The 14,226-nt window shown below is 48.4% G+C and overlaps 1 non-coding gene across 1 annotated transcript; it reads left to right on the top strand.

The window, feature by feature from the left end:
* The first annotated feature begins 13,684 nt into the window (after positions 1 to 13,684).
* On the top strand, positions 13,685 to 13,757 carry TRNAD-GUC (transfer RNA aspartic acid (anticodon GUC)). Its single transcript has one exon. It is a non-coding gene; the product is annotated as a tRNA-Asp (tRNA).
* The last annotated feature ends 469 nt before the right edge of the window (positions 13,758 to 14,226 follow it).

Here is a 14,226-nt window from a genome sequence, read left to right as displayed (position 1 = left end):
CAAGCAGACTCAGAGAGGCAGACCTGCCTCACACACACCCCTACATCCTTGGCCAGATGCAGATATGGTGACATGCATAACAGGCCACACACAGAGTTGTGTCTGGATGCACACCCAGAGCCCCCCAGACAACCGTGTTCACAAACCCACACTCAGAGACGGAGCCACCTCTGGAGGGAGATCCTCATTGTCACACAGAGAAGTACCACATCCTGGGGCCTGGCAGACGCTAGATACACAGACGGACACACAACCCCACACACAGAGACATGCCACCAACACAAAAGCCACAGATGTGGGTCCAGGTAAACTCCGTCATGGTTGTTTCAGAGACAACCCTTGCTCTGCCCACACATTCATTCACCCAATCAATCCACCAATTTTTAAAAAAATATTTATTTATTTGGCTGCACTAGGTCCTAGCTGCAGCATGCAGGATCTTTCATTGCTGCTGCTGCTGCTAAGTCGTTTCAGTCGTGTCCGACTCTGTGCGACCCCATAGACAGCAGCCCACCAGGCTCCCCCGTCCCTGGGATTCTCCAGGCAAGAACACTGGAGTGGGTTGCCATTTCCTTCTCCCATGCATGAAAGTGAAAAGTGAAAGTGAAGTTGCTCAGTCGTGTCCGACTCTGTCTTTCATTGCAGGGACCCACAGTTTCTAGCTGTGGCGTGGGCGACTCAGTAGTTGTGATGCATGGGCTTAGTTGCCCTGTGGCATGTGAGATCCTAACTGCCTGACCAGGGACTGAATCCACGTTGTCCCCTGCCTTGCAAGATGGATTCTTAACCACTGGACAACCAGGGAAGTCCCAACAAATCTGTATTTAGTACCTATCATGTGCCAGGCAGTGTTTTAGGCTCCAGGGGCCCAGCAGTGAACAAAACAAAGATTCTCTGCCCTCGTGGAGTTAACACTCTAGTGGGGCTGACAGGCAGTAAGCAGATATATATGTATATGATATGTCAGGTAGCACTATGAAAATAAGGCAGGGAAGAGGACTAAAGGGGTGTTCTTTAAGACAGGGTAGTCAGGGAAGTCTTCCTGGAGAAGGCATCTTTGAAGTGGAGGCTCATACAGAGAGACAGAAAGGGAGCGAAGCAACACCTCACACAGCCAGGCCCAGAGGCAGTGAACCACTCAGAACCATGCCGATCCCCACCTGGTCACGCAAAGAGGTCCCCACCCCACAAGAGCAGACGTGTGGCTTCCCATGTTTAGTGTCCCAGACATATCAGAACTTCCTTTCGAGGGGATGGGCCTGGATCCTGAAGATGACTGTGTAGCACAGGAGAGATGGGAGGCTGAGCAGACGAAAGACCAGATTGACATCAAGAGATTGTCTTGTCCCTCTGTGATGCTGGTCTCATCTCCCTTATATACGCTTTTCCTCCCTTGCTATATTTATTTCACAGTATTTTTGTGTTGAAAAACTACATAACATAAAATTTACCATTTGCCATTTTTAACTGTACAGATCAGTAGTGTTAAGTATGTTCACACTGCTGGGCAACAACTTTTTCATCTTGCAAAGCCGAAAACCTGTACTCATTAAACAACTCTTCATTCCCCCCCACCTCAAACCCTGGTGCTCCCCTTTAATTTTGTTTGTTTGTTTGTTTATGGCTGTGCTGGGTCTTGGTTGCTGTGCACGGGCTTTCTCTAGTTGCAGCGATGAGGGGCTACTCTTGAGTTGTGGTGCGAGGCCTTCTCATTGCAGTGGCTTCTTTTGTTGTGGAGCACAGGCCCTAGGATGCCTGGGCTCAGTGGTTGTGGCCCATGGGTTGAGTTGCTCCATGGCATGTGGAATCTTCCTGGATTAGGGAATGAACCCGTGTCCTCTGCATTGGCCGGTGAATTCTTAAGCACTACGTTACCTGGAAAGTCCTGTCCCTAGGAATTTGACTTCTCTAGGGACTTCATATAAGTAGAATCATGCAATATCTGTCTTTTTGTGACTGGCTTATTTCACTTAGCATAATATCCTCAAGGTTCATCTGTGTTATAGCATGTGTCAGAATTTCCTTGCTTTTTCAGGGTGAGTAATAATCCATTGGATGGTTGGCCCACATTTTGTTTATCCATTCATCTGTTGATGGACACTTGCATTGCTTCCAGATCTTGGCTACTGTAAATAATGGTGCTATAAATATAAAAGTGCAAGTATCTCTTTGAGACCCTGCTTTTGATTCTTTTGGATCTATACCCAGAAGCGGAATTGCTGGATCGGGTAGTATTTCTTTTTAGAAGTTGTTTTCATTCAGGCACACATTATGTACAATAAAATGCATTGATCTTAAGTGTTCTTGTGGAGGAATTTTGACAATTGTCTACACACCCTAAACAACACGTAGACTGTTTCCAGCACCCAGAAAATTCCTCACGTCCTTTCCCATGCCCCTCCAGACACACCCTCTTCTCAGATCCATTCCATGTGTGACAAAACCTGGGAATGAAACATGGAAGTTGTACAGAGGCCGTGTGGCATAATGTTTAGAGCCAAGTCACGTGGTGCAAGAGTCAGATCCTTTGCTATAACAGATGTGACCTTCACCATGCCAAGTCTCAGTCTCCAGAGCTGTAAAATGGGGTGAATAAGAGCACCTACAGCATCAGATTTGTGCAAGGATTGAATTAGTTAAAAGAGATCACACACTTAGAACAATGTCTGCCATGAGGCAAATGCTATACAAATGTTGTATTTAAGTGTTGCATATATAAAAATATGCATATATATGCAACACTTAAATGCAACATATATATTCACATATGGAGAGAGAAAAAGAGAAATTTTATCATGAACACTCATATGCCTACCATCCAACCTAAGAAGAAAGCATCACAACCACAATTGAGATCCGTGGGTTGGGAAGGAGCAGGGCATGGCATCCCACTCCAATATTCTTGCCTGGAGAATCCTGTGGACAGAGGAGCCTGGAGGGATACAGTCCATAGAGTAGCAAAGAATTAGACAGCACGCATGCACACAGGAGTATATTTCAGCCATGGCATTTCTCTTCCTTCTCCACCAAGGGTAGATGAATTTCAGTGAAAAACATGGGTTTAATTGTGGTTGAAAGTACATACTATAAAATTTAGACCATTTACCCATTTTAAATGTCCGGTTCAGTGCCCCACTGTTGAGCCATCATCTCCACCATTCGCTTTCAGAACTTTTTCATCTTCCCCAGCTGAAACTCTGTCCCCATAAAACCCTAACTCCCTATTTTTTCCTTTCCCTAGGTTGTGGGAATTTTTGACCTCATTATTTCTCCATGTTTACCTCATACAGGAAGTTGTATCCAGGGATGATGCACAACATGATTTGGCAAGTTTCTAAACTGTCTCACATGGGTACAATATTGAACATGCTCTTTTGCGACTTGCTTTGTTAGCTCAGCCAGAGATTTTTTTTTTTCCATCTTCACCATGTAGACACAAGTATTTCTAATCTTGTCTTTTTAATTGCTTTGAAAAGGTTTACCTCAACAGAGTTAGCTGTTTTCTTACTCATAAACTTTTAGGTGTTTCCCATTTTGTTCCTCTGCAAACACCCAGGCATGCGTGCACAAGGCTAAGTGTATCCAGGCCATGCGTGCTAAGTCGCTTCAGTCATGTCTGACTCTTTGCAACTCTATGGACCGTTGCCGGCCAGGCTCTTCCGTCCATGGGATTCTCCAGGCAAGAATGAATACTGGAGTAGGGTTGCCATGCCCTCCTCCAGGGGATCTTCCTCTTCTAGGGTGTATAAATATATAATAAAACAGGAAATTCTGGGTCAGGGAGAAAGTACATGTTCATCTATCCTGAGTATGACCTTCATGCTGGTTGTCCAAACTTCACTGTGTACCTTTCAGCTCACCACCCTCCCGAGGCTCCCTGTTGGCCCTGAGACAAAGTCCAAGTTCTTCTACCTGCCTCTCTGGTCTCACTTGTCACCATACCTCACCAGAAGACATAGCCTCCTGCACCCCATGGCCTCAGGTCCTTTGCACCTGCACTTCTTTCTGCCCAACACACCCTGTCAGCTCTTACTCAACCTTCAGGTTGCAACTCTGGTGTCCCTCTCTGATGCTGACACCCCCAGTCAGCAAACCCTGCCCCACTCCTAACTCTCAATTATTTGAAAATGGGGTTGCCTCAAATCCAGTGCAGGCTGGGCCCAGACTTAGCACCCGGTCTCTGCTGCTGGCTAAATGGAGGAGTCCTTGCATCTGCCTTGGGGCTGGGGCGGCAGCTGCAGAGACACCTGGGCTCCAATCCCAGTGCCACTGCTTCCTGGCTGTGTGACCTCAGGCAAGTGTCTTAACTTGCCTGAGCCCCTCACGCTCCTCTTCTGTGAAACCCTTCCTAGGGCTGTTGCAGGGGTTCAAATGAGCCCCAGCCGGACCTGGCTCAGGATAGACCACTCTTGATAGGAGCTGCTGTGGTTCAGAGCCAAGTTCCAGCCCCACAACCTTGGACTAGGGCTTCACTCCTTCCTGGCTTGGCAGGGCTGGAAAGCAGTGCTGGGTCTCCTTGTCCCGCCAACTCAACCCTCAATTCCCAAGCCTTTAATGGGAACCATATGCGCTGGACGCCTGCCCACCCACCCGCCTGCCCTCCTCTGCCTCCTCCCCCAGAGAGGCCTCCTGAGTCATCTGGTCCACCTCCCCTCTCCCAGCTTCTCACAGCCTCATTCCCACGCTGCCCCAGCCTGGTGTTCGCGTGTCCAGGATGTCTGTTGTCGTGTCATGGGTCCCTGTGGGTCTGTATGTGTGTCTGAGCTGTCTGTCTGTACTGTTTGTGCGTGTGACTGTGTCTGAATTATGGGTCTGTGGGTTGGCTTTAAACAAACAATGTGCCTCTTTTTGTGTGTCCTTGTCTTGCATGTAATCTATCTGTCCTGTTTTGTGTGATTGTCTTGTGGGTTTGTGCATGTTACTGTATTTTTAAAAAATGTTTATTTATTTATTTGGCTTAGTTGTGGCATGCAAACTTATAGTTGCAGCATATGGGATCTAGTTCCCTGACTAGGGATCAAACCTAGGCCCCTTGTATTGGGAGTGCAGTCTTAGCCACTGGACCACCAAGGGAGTCCCGCATGCTAATTTAGTAACAATCTGTTTTACAAATCTCTATGTGTGTGAATCTGTGTTCTTGAGCTATGTGCCGGAACTGTGAGGTTTGTGTATTTTTTGTGTTTGGGGTCTGTGTGTGCGTTGGGTCAACTGTGTGAGTGCTGGTTCCTGGGTAACTGGCTGGTTCACCTCTGATGTTCTTCCTCCCCTTGATGGGTGTGTGTGTATGTGTGTGTGTGTGTGTGTGTGTGTGTGTGTGTGTGTGCGCGGGGGTGGAGTGGTTTCTGGGGCCCTTGTGCCTGGAGCACGTATCTGGCTGTATGTCGATTGTGGTTGTGCGTACTGGTTCTGGGTGACACTGTTCAGTCTGAGCATGGCATTGTGCCTGGACCACTTATGGGGGTGTAGTGTCCCTGAGTGACCGTATGCTCATGTTGTGTGCTTCTGTGTCAGTTGACTTGAGGCCAGTCCTATGCAACTGGAGCACAAATTCCTATTTTCATATGGTCATTCAGTGTGTGTGTGTGTGTGTGTGTGTGATACCTGGAGAGGAGGGATTTCCTGGGGTGGCTACAGTCCCACTCTGAGAAAGGCCCACAAGAAGGAAAGAATGGGGCTGGACGGTGGGGACAGTCTGTGGGGAACCCCAAGCTCAAGGGCTCAACCTTGGAACCTTTACCAGGACACGGAAAGAGTGTTGGGCTCCATTCTGGGTGAGCAATGGGAGGGGCGGGATTGGGAGCCCTGGACTGGAAGGGCCCTGGAATGATCGCCATGGAGATGGCGGAAGCTGGGGAAGGGAAGAGATGATGCTCAGCTCACCTGGGATAGATCAGGTCTTTTGGAAGCCACGTGACACTGGAGGAGCTGGCCCAGATATCCCCAGCAACCATAGCATTAAGAGCCTTGTGGATTTCTCTGGTGGTCTAGTGGTTAAGAATCCTTCTGCCAATGCAGGGCACATGGGTTCCATCCCTGGTCTGGGAAGATCCCCTATGCTGTGGGGCAACTAAACTCATGTGCCACAACTATTGAGCCCACACACCCTGGAGCCTGTGCTGTGCAACAGGAGAAGCCACTGCAATGAAGGGTAGCCCACGGTCTCCAAAATTAGAGAAAGACTGCACGCAGCAATGAAGACCCAGTGCAGCTAAAACTAAATAAATAAAATTTGAAAAATAAAGAATCTCGTGTCTGGAATTGCACATGAATCAAATTATGGTCTTAAGCTCTGCTATACACCCTCTGTGGCCTTGCTCAAGTGTCTTAAGTTCTCTGAGCCTCAATTTCTCCATCTGAAAAATGGGACCAAGGCAGATGATGTCAGTTCCCTGCCTGTATACCCCTTGCCCTCATGGGTTCCTGTGCACATTTCAGCTTCAGGGATGTCTCAGCTCACATGCTGGCCAGACCATAAATGCTGAGGAGCTGACACTTCTGGGAGCAGCCCTTCCCCAGTGACACATGGGACTTGGAGAATAAAAACCCACCTCCCTCACCCTCCTGTGCGACAATTATGAAGGGCAACCAGCATCTACATACTCTCTCAGGGGTCTTCAGGAGGACTGACCCTCAGTTGTCTAATTGGAATAATAGGAAAGGAAAGATGCAGAACAAATAAACCAATACAAAAGTACGGAGGTCAATAGGTTGACTTTGCATCAGACAGAACTAGGTTTGAATCCTGTGTCTGCTATCCATAGCTGGGCAGGCTTGGCCAAGTTATCTAGCCTCTCTGAGCCTCAGACTTTTCAATCTTAAAATGGGGATAATAATTTCTACCTCAAGGGTTGTTGGAGGAATTCAAAGAAGCAATGGAAAAGACTTCACCTGGTGTTGAGTCCTAAGTGGGAGCTCGATGAGTGGGACGGTTGTTATTAAAGAGATGTAGGAAATTCCCTGGTGGTTCAGTGGTTAAAACTCCACACTTCCACAGCAGGGGGCATGGGGTTGTCCCCCTGTGAGGCATGGCCAAAAAAAATAAAAAATAAAAGAGATGTAGACCTGAGTGGATAGTCTCACATAGCCCGGGGTATTAGGGCTTCGTGAATGATGAGGTTTTCTTCATACAAATAAGAGGAATGCATGTTCCAAGCACATGTCAATCAGGGATTAGCTGTGGGAAATAAGGCCCCAAATCAGGGAACTTTGTGCTTCCAGGAGCTTCTGCCTCTATTATTCACAGGAAGGGGGGGAATAACACACTGGGAACCACTGACTTCAAGAATGCACCATAATGCATAAATAAAATCTAGTCTAGCCATGCATTGGAATATTGAGTGCTAAGTTGCTTTGGTTGTGTCCACTCTTTGCGACCCTATGGACTGTAGCCCTCCAGGCTCCTCTGTCCATGGGGCTTCTCCAGGCAAGAATGCTGGAGTGGGTTGCCATGCATTCCCCCAGGGGATCTTCCCCACCAAGGGATTGAACCCGCATCTCCTTGTCTCCTGCATTGACAGGCATGTTCTTTACCACTATGGCCACCTGGGGAGCCCATGATGAAATATTATTCAGCCATAAAAAGGAATAAAGTTCTCACACTTGCTATACCATGGATTAACCTCGAAAACATTATGCTCAGTGAAGAGGCCAGACAAAAAAGGACAAATAATGTATGATTCTACTTATATAGAATATCTAAAATTTTGGGAAGATGAAAAAGTTCTGAAAACAGTTTCATGGGGGAGTGATAAACTGGGAGATTGGGATTAACATATATACACTACTATATATAAAACAGGTAACTAATAAGGACCTACTCTATAGCACAGGAACTTACTTAGTATGCTGTAATGACTGATATGGGGATAGAATATAAAAAAGAGTGGATATGTGTATATGTATAATTGATTCACTGTGCAGTACACCTGAAACTAGTACAACATTGTGAATCAACTATACTCCAATAAAAATGAACTGAAAATAAATAAATAAAAACTAAAAATTGAAAAAAATGTTGATAGTTTCACAACACCACAGAGGTCATTAATACCATTGAATTGTACCCTTAAAAATGGTTTAAATGGCGAATTCTATGATACATGTATTTTACTACAACTTAAAAAAATTAATACTGCAATATACCAAACCCCACTGAATTGTACATTTTAAAGAGCAAATTATATGGCATGTGAATTATATCTCAATAAAACTTAAGTATATATATATCTCTCTCCCTGGTTTTAACTTAGAGATTTGGAAGCTTCCATCATTGTCACTTGCAACTGCCTCTCAACAAAAGCGAGTGGCACTGGTGACTGTAGACAGTACTTCCTGCAGGAAAACCTAGTGTCTCTACAACTGTGCTTGCTAGACATCACTGCAACACAATAGAGGCATGACCTCCACCCACCTTCACTCACTTCCCCCACCCACATCTCATGCTTCCAGTTGATGCAATCTCATTGCCATACAGAAATCTAGCTGCAAGGGAGTCTGGTAAACATAGTTTTTAGCTTTGCAGCTTCTGTAGTATAGGAAGGGACACTAGGGGCTTGGGATGGTGCTGAGACAGTTCATTGTCTTTGGTTTTAATACATAGAATTTTTTCCCTCTTTCAATGGTAAAAGTTTCATCTCCTCCACCCCTACCCCCTTGTTTTCTATCCAATATAGTTTAAATGAGGCTAACTCCTCTTTCTGGCTCTGGAGGGGTGATCTATGAACCAGGTCTGGTCAAGCTACACAATCAAGTGTAATTGAAATTACACTTGAAATATGATTGGCTCAGAGATAGGCACATAACTTGAGATGGGCCAATGAGAGTCATTATTTTGCAAGCTCTCTTTTTGCTAAAGCTGCTGAGCTTGGAAGATGAAAGGTTCTGGGAAGTATCTATGTCATCTCCTGGCTAAAAGAGATCCCTTATAGAGAATAGGGATTAAAAAGCAGAGACATCACTTTGCTGACTAAGAGCTGTTTAGTTAAAGCCACTCCAGTGTTTTTGCCTGGAGAATCCCAGGGAAAAGGGAGACTGGTGGGCTGCCGTCTATGGGGTCACACAGAGTCGGACACGACTGAAGTGACTTAGCATGGTTCTTCTAGTAGTCATGTATTGATGTGAGAGTTGGACTATAAAGAAAGCTGAGCGCCAAAGAATTGATGCATTCGAACTGTGGTACCGGAGAAGGCTCTTGAGAGTCCCTTAGGCAGCAAAGATATCCAACCAGTAAATCCTAAAGGAAATCAGTCCTGAATATTCATTGGAAGGACTGATGCTGAAGGTGAAGTTTCAATACTTTGGCCACCTGATGCAAAGAGCCAACTAATTGGAAAAGACCCTGATGGTGAGAAAGATTGAGGGCAGGAGGAGAAGGAGAAGGGAGCAACAGAGGATGAGATGGTTGGATGGCATCACTGACTCAGTGGACAGGAGTTTGAACAGACTCTGGGAGATAGTGAAGGACAGGGGTGCCTGATGTGCTGCAGTCCAGGGGATCACAAAGAGTCAGACATGACTGAGTGACTGAACAACAACAACAACATAAAGAATAGTAGATGATAAATGGGGAGAGACAGAATTCTGATGATATGACAGAATCCCTGGATCCAGCCATGCCTGCATTCCATTACCTCTGGATTTTTTTTTTTTTTCAGTTTTGTGAGATAACAGATAGTCTTTACTGTTTAAGACAGTTAAAGTGGCTACTTGCTATCAAAGGAGCACTGAATAATATATGGTGGGATTAGCAAGAACAAAGACATGGGTAGACATGCATGGCTTAGGTTCATTTACTCGTTAAATTATTCTTGATCATCTTCTTCATGTCAGGCCCTGTGCAGAGTAAAGGAAAACAAAGGCCTGGACTGTTTCTCCCTCTAGCTGGAGACATAGAGGGGTCATAGGTGAGTAAAGCCAATGGATACTCAGAGTTGGCAGGGATCCACTGCTCTTCTACCCTACCTCTGCACACTGTGGAGAGCCAACTGCCAGTGCCAGACCCCAAGCCACCTGGCCCAACAGTTTTGTTGTACAAGGTCCTTGAGAAGCTGATCTCTTTTCAATGCTGGTGCTCAGTTCTGACCACGACACTAACCACAGAGGAAGGCAGACACCATGCTCATCATAGCATTGACCATGATGCTGATCTCAAAGCTGACGACTGTACAAGCAGGACACTGAGCGTGACACTGACCACAGTAAAACCTGATCGTGATTTTGATGATAATGCATAACGACAGTGCATAGCCAGGGCACTGTCCAAAGCTAGGTCAGAACCCTGACCACAGCATGACCAGGTCAGTGATTGTGACTCTGAGCACAACGCAGCCAGGAAGCTGACCACCACACTGACCACAGCACAGTTAAGACCTGTAGAGACCACAGTACTGACTGCGGTGCTGACCCCAGTAGAACCAGGATGCTGATGGCAGCACAGATCACAGTTTAACAGGACACTGACTACAGCATGATCAGGACACTGAACTTGGCCACCGACCACAGCTATTGAGTGTATTGGTCAGGGTCCAGTCAGAAAAACAGAGCTCACACCAGATAGTTCAATAGCAAGAATTTAATATGGGGATTTAGTCATAGAGATGGCAGTTAAGCTTTAAAAGTAAATACGAGAGAGTGAATCTACTCAGGAGTAGCAAGCTACCACCTCCAAGGGCTGAAGCAGCAGAGGGAGGAGGGGGCTACCAGGGTAACGGCCACCTGGCAGGAGCTGAATGAACCATAGTGAGGACTCCCAATGGCGCTGATGTCCAAACTGACAACGTACAATCAGGATACTGAGTATGACCCTGACCGCAGTATGACCTGATCATAATTTTAATATAGCCTTCAATGTAGTAATACCCTCTGGGCATTGATTGCTGGCTAGGTACTCTCTTTATTCATGAGTCACAAAGTCCCTGACAACTCAAGAGGAAACAGTTCTCCCAAGAGAAGGAAAGCTCTTTGCCTGGCATTGCATGGCCGAGAAGGGACAGACCAGGGTGGAACCCAGGTCTTGTCATATAACAAGCTCTTTCTCCTTGCTTTGACAAAAACACCTGTAACTTGTTATCTGTCCCACACAGTAGGATCAGCAAAATTCCATGGTTCCCCATTCCCAATATTTATGATCGATTCCTCTATAACCTGACTGGCCTGCTTGGTCACTACCCCTCCCCCGCCAAAAAGCCATAGAGGGACTTTGGAGAGAGAAGATGATTGGGGAAACCGATGAAGGGGGAGGCAGAGAAAGGATGGAGGCAAGACAAGGACGCTCTTCATCTGCAAATAGCTTTGTGTGGAGGTGGCTGATTCTCTTAGGATTCTAGTCTCCAATCTTGGGCCATTGAAATGAGAGGGAGAGACTGTCCCAGGTGTGGTGGAAAAAGGGAGACTGAGCCCGAGGACCCCTGGAGAAGGGGAGGAGGTGAAAACAAGGTGCCCACCAGCTGGTCACCCCTTTCGGCCTAGTCTAACCATCTCCCGCCTGCTGTATCTGTCTTCCTTTTTGTCTCCTTCTTCCACCCCACCCCTCACCCCCCGTGTCATGGCCGTGACCCCTTCCTGCAAAGAAGAGTTTCACACACTCTGCCTCAGTTTCTCTGTTCACTCCTGACTTCTTTAAGCATGAGGCCTCTCAATGTCTCTTCTTTGCTGCCAGGCCTTCCTCCTACTACTCCATCCCTTGATCCCCCTCCCACCGCTCACTGACAACGTAGGAAATGTCCAGGGAGGGGAAATTGACAACCACGTGATGGAACCTCACTCCCTCCCCCCATCTCCATGACCACCCCACCATGGCCTTGGGGTTCTGGGTCGCGTCCCCAACTACCCTCCCCTTCTTCCTTCCATCTTCCTTCCCCCTCTTCCCCACCCCCAGACCCAGCAAGATCCGCTCTCGAAAACGAGCTGGGGGTTGGGCGGGGGGCGGAGCCCGCAACAAAGACTCTGAGCGAGCGCGGGGGGCGGGGGTGGGGCGGGATCCCAGCCGCCGGCGAGGCGGGGGAGGCGGCGGCGGAGGGTCGCCCTGGCCGGCGGGCGGGCGGGGTCGCGCCTGGTGGCGGTCCCCGGGCCGAGGCGCCGCTAGGGCGGGCGGGAGACGGGACGCCGGGCCGGGGGCACGTCATGTGGCCGCTCGCGGTCCCGCCGCCGCCGCCGCCGCTGCTGCTGCTGCTACTGTGTTCAGGCCTCGCCGGACAGGTAGGGGCCCGGCGGGCAGGTGCGGGCGCGGAGGGCTCCAGGAGGGGAGGGGGCTCAGGAGGTCCCGCAGAAACGGGACTGGGGGCTCCATGGCTTCCCCCCCGGGGCGGTGAGGGAAGGGGGGTCGCAGTGGGGGAAGGGCTGGGCCGTCCACCCTGGCTTTGGGAAGCTTTAAATTCAGCTTCAAAGCATCCTAGGCTTGGGGGACCACCTGACTCCAGCTTCGGGGTTCTCAACCTCTCGGTGACCCGGAGCCCACACCCGCCATCTCGCTCGAGCTTAGTGGGGTTGTGGGAGGGGACTTCAGTGGGGTTTGGGCATTACTTGTCCTTCACGCCCCCCATCACAGCCCCCAACTCCTCGCCAGCACCCCCAGTGTGGGCAGGGGGTGGGACTCGCATGTGTGTGACTGATGGGGATGTGTGCGAGGTGCTGGAGGGGTGCTGGGTAAACGTGGGTGCCTTTGTGTCACGGTTGGGTGTGACTGAGAGTTTGTGTGTGTGGCTGTGCAGGTGTGGGGCCGGCTGTGCGTGAGCTGGGGCGGGACTGGGAGAGGGTGTGTGTACGTGAGGCAGAGCTGGAAGCTGTGATTTGAAGGGCTGTTGTGACAGTGGGAGCTTGTGAGGCTGTGACCTGGAGTTGTGTATCTGTGTGTGAGTGGCAGAGTGACAGCAAGTGAGGTCTGTGTTAATCCCAGTGGTATTTGGGCAGCTGTGACCGTGTGTAAAGGACTGTGTGTGTCAGTGTCCCCATGACTCTGTCCATCTGCCTGGGTGTTGTACAAAATGTGTGTGGCCAGGTGTGTGGCTGGTGTAGGAGCTTTGGGTAATTGTGTGTCATTCTGTGCCCAAGTCATTCTAAAAGGGGGCATGTGGGGCAAGGACTGTGTGTGCGAACGTGTATATCCATGTGTTTGTGTGTGTGCACTGCACACTCCATGCTTTCACAGAAGCGTGTCTCCCTCTCCATGCTACCTCACCTCTTGAGCAGGCTTTGCAAAAGGAGGGGTGGTCCCAGCTTTCTAATGCTATTGGGAAACCTCTTTCCTGCTCCATCTTCGGGGTGGGAGACCCCTAAGATCTCATCTTTAGAAGCTCAGAAGGAAGCTGGAATCCAAAATAATAAAATAATAATTATGATAACAGCTAACACTTATTAAATGCTTATGTGCCGGGCACTGTTTCAAGCACACAGAATGAAGTAAGGCATTTAATCAGTAATTAACGGGTGCTCATGTTACCTTCACTTTACAGATGGGGAAACCAAGGCACTGGAAAGTTAGGTCACTTGCTTAAGCTCAGCTAGGGTGTGGCAGAGCTAGGACTGAACCAAGGCTCCTGAACCCACACATTTACTGTCATGTTAAATAATCCACTCCATGGGTGTGGACAGTGCCTGTGTAGACACTAGAAGGGTTTCTAGGTAGACACTCAGAGGAAGAACAGTCCTGGTACCTTCTCTTTTGTGGTCAAGAGAAGAAAAAGGGACTTCCCTGACAGTCCAGTGGTTAAGACTCTGTACTGTCACTACTGAGGGCCCAGGTTCAAGCCCTGGTCAGGGAACTAAGATCCCACAAGATGCCTGGTGTGGCAAAAAAAAAAAAAAAGAGAGAGAGAGAAGAAAGAAATCAGACCCTTGTGCCCACCCTGGGGGTCTGGGGACATTGGGAGAGATGGAGATAAGACTCTAGGTAGGAGGATTTCCAGGCCACAGAAGACCTCAAGAGGTCCCCTCTCTCACTCTGTTTTCCCATCACAGTATCCAAATACTGACTGGGGTGGGGAGTGTGCTTAGTGCCAGGCATCAGGCTGCACACTAGAGGTGCTCGATTGATACATGAACCCCAAAGAAGTAAAGAAAGTCAGCTGAGTGAGAGACAAGAAACCAAAAGATGTGTACGCTCAAGAGAATGGTGGATAAAAATGCACCAGGAGGGAAGTTGAATTGGGTTTCCCAGAAGGATCTTTGGAACCACCATCTGGGGACTCTTCCCCCATCCCCTGCTAACCTTTAGGAAACTCTAGATTTCCT

Source organism: Bubalus kerabau, chromosome 1, assembly GCF_029407905.1.
Source record: "Bubalus kerabau isolate K-KA32 ecotype Philippines breed swamp buffalo chromosome 1, PCC_UOA_SB_1v2, whole genome shotgun sequence".
Lineage (NCBI taxonomy): Eukaryota > Metazoa > Chordata > Mammalia > Artiodactyla > Bovidae > Bubalus > Bubalus kerabau.
This window is presented reverse-complemented; position numbering and strand designations above follow the sequence as displayed.